Source organism: Octopus bimaculoides, chromosome 1 (genome assembly GCF_001194135.2).
Source record: "Octopus bimaculoides isolate UCB-OBI-ISO-001 chromosome 1, ASM119413v2, whole genome shotgun sequence".
In the NCBI taxonomy this organism is placed as follows: domain Eukaryota; kingdom Metazoa; phylum Mollusca; class Cephalopoda; order Octopoda; family Octopodidae; genus Octopus; species Octopus bimaculoides.
In genome coordinates, this window is record NC_068981.1 from 31,101,384 (window position 1) to 31,104,908 (window position 3,525).

The window sequence follows — 3,525 nt, forward strand, 5'->3', positions numbered from 1 at the left end:
TTGATAGAATAGAGTAATATTACCATGAGGAGTGAAGTATCTGACGTTTTGGACAGCTTCTTGTCTGTTGATGTAGATTCTCTAAACTGCCTTTGTCGGTCACTTTAAATGAACATATCTTTTCATTTGCGAAGTTTCTCAAAGATGTCGGTTTCCAATGGAGAAGGTTTAATGTTTGTTGTTTGCTCAAACTAAAAACGGCAATATTATAACCGCATTTATTAAAAAAATTAAACAACAGAATAACGTATGTCCATGATGGGTGTTCAATACAAGTTGCACTTCAAGTTTGGGAAATCGTTCTCTATTGGGGTTTCATAACTTCTGTTATTGAAACCCTAAAATTGAATCAGATGGAGGAAATATTCAGTAACAGGAATTACGCCGAGTTCCCTCAACCTATCTTGGAGGGAAAAAAATTTAGGCCACTAATAAGAAGAGCATGTTCAGCGTTCCATAAAGGTAGATTTCTTGAGATGTTGGACACATTCTTGTGTAGCTTAGTAGAAAAAGTAGTCTGATGGTAGATGTGTTTAAGACATTTGACATATGCCCAGATCAATAGTTCCCAAACTTTTTCGAGCTACCGCTCCTTTGGCACTCAGGCCTCAATTCTAGTGCACTCTGCACTCACCACCACAAACGTAGAACACTTTCTGGAGCAACTTCAAACAGCAGTAATTCACAAATAAAATTTAACCTAATTGTCCCATTATCAATTTTTTTTTACGTCTATCGCCCCTTTTTGGCCACCTCGTTATCACACCCCTTTTCTGTAACACCGTTCACTTTGGGGGGGGGGCACCGTGCAGGGTTTATTATGAAATTTGCTATTTCCGTGTTGAACATCACAAAGGTTATGCACCATATATTTCTCAATTGATACATGATAGCATGACATACGCATATAGTTAGATAGATAGATGGATAGATAGATAGATAGATAGATAGATAGATAGATAGATTCACATATACATAATACATACATACATACATGCATACACTCACTCACACACACGTACACACACACACACACACACACACACACACACACACACACACACGAGTTGCAGCATATTTTATTCATTTCACTTGATTCAGTTTAATCTATGTCCCTTTTGCATTTCTCCAGCAATTGGCTGTGTGTTATTCTTTTTATCCTAGTTTTTATCTTTCCCCACCGGCTCACTTTCTCGAAACCATCAATAAGGTAATGCATCGATACCCGTATCCTCGTTCTCCTCCTTCTTCTGCTCATCATCATCATCATCATCATCATCATCATCATCATCATCATCATCACTCACCACCACCATCTCCTTCTGCTCATCATCATTATCATCAACGTCTGCAACTACACGTATTTCCTTCGGCCGTATCTCATTCTCTCTCTCTCTCCCTCTCTCCCTCTCTCTCTCTCTCTCTCCCTCTCTCTATCTTTCTCTTTCTGTAAGCCTCAGTCTCTCATTTCGATAGCATGTTTCTCACACAAAGTTTCTCCCATTCACTTTATTTCAGTTTTATTCATCATTTAGATTTTATTCTTCAGTTATGTTACACATATGCTTCGCATCCTCATAGCTAACCTGCTTAAGCGCACGCACATGCACACACACACACACATACACAGACGCATACATATGTGTATTTATGTATGTCTACATAAATATATATATCTATATATACATACATACATATATATATATAAATAAACATGCATATACACACATATATATATATATATGTATATACGTATGTATGTATGTATACACATTCATACATACACCGTTTTCATTCAGATTCTTTCCTATTTTAAACATTTTAAAACGAAACGAAAAATGTATACTTTTTTTACACTGAATTAATTTTTCCTTGTAAGTAGAAATGCACTTTCGCAGACACAGAATAACACTTTTCTTTTTTATTCCTTACATGATTGCAAACCATTGCTTTTCCACACAGCTTCAGTTTTCTCTCTACTATTGCTTTTCACTTTCTTTTTTTGTTGCTGATCATCATTATTATTATTATTATTATTATTATTATTATTATTATTATTATTATTATTATTATTATTATTATTATTATTATTATTAATATTATTATTATTGTTGATGTTGTTGTTATAATTTTTCCCTTTTATTTTTGTAACATTCTCTGAAGAGCGGTGTCGTTATTATTTGTCTGGGGCGACATATAGAAGATGAAGTGAAAGAAGTAAAAGGAATAGAAGAAGTAAAAGAAAAAAAGTAGAAGAAAGAAGGGGTGGGGGAATGATGAAAGATTAAACAAATGCATAGCAGCATCAGAAGAATATACAATGATGTGCCACAAGACATGAAATGCTGAGATGAGAAAGTAATGACACAACTCTGAAAAGTAAACTTTCTTCCTGTGAGGAAAACCACTCAAACTTTTCAACAAGATTCAAGGAAAAATTCAATGAGAAAATAAGAATAACACTACGAGTAGAATTATTGTTGTTGTTGTTTTTGTTTTTGTTGATATTATTAATATTGCTGTTGTTATTGATAATCATGATAATATGCATGCGAAAAATAACGGTATTAATGATGTCTGTGATGACGACGATGATGATGATGACGATGGTGGTGATGGTGATGGTGATGATGATGATGATGATGATGATGATGATGATGATAATGATGATGATGATGACGACGATGATGAAGATGATGATGATGAAGATGATGATGATGAAGAGCATGATGATGGTGATGATGATGATGATGATGATGAAAAATGGGTAAAAAAATACCAATAATAGAAGAACGATATTGACAAGTATGAAGATAATGATGACGACGACGACGACGACGACGATGATGACGATGACAACGATGATGATGCTGGTTGTTGACGATGATGATGAGGACGAATAAAGTTAACAATGATGATGATGAGGACAACGACGACGAAGACGACGACGATTACGGAGAAGAATATCGAGAAGGATAAGAAGGAGGAGGAGGGAGAGAAGGAAGAGATTGATTTGGTAGCGAGAGGGCAAGAGAAAGAGAAAGTGAAAGAGAGTTAAATAGTGTGTCTATGCGAGTTTTTGTGTGCTTGTGTGCGATTGTGTGTGTGTGTGTGTGTGCGTGTGTGAGGGTGAGTGTGTATATGCGTGCATGTGTGCGTGCGTGCGTGTGTGTGTGTGTGTGTGTATGTGTGTGAGTGTTTGTGTGTGCCTGCGTGTGCTCGTGTCTGTGTGTGCGTGATAAATATTGTTTATAAGGAAACGATATTGGAACTTGGTTATTATAGATGATGCGTATGGTGATGCTGCATTGAAATAACATTAGTGACGGCGGATGGCTGCGATGTTGCTGCCTCTGCTGCTGCTGCCTCCGCTTGTGCTGCTGTTGTGCTGCTGTTTGTGTTGGTAGTGGCGATGCTATAGCTGTGTGAGGTGTGGGGAAAGAAAAATAATTGGCAGTCACTTCCCGGGGCGATATCATATCTGTATATATATATATATATATATATATATATATATATATATAT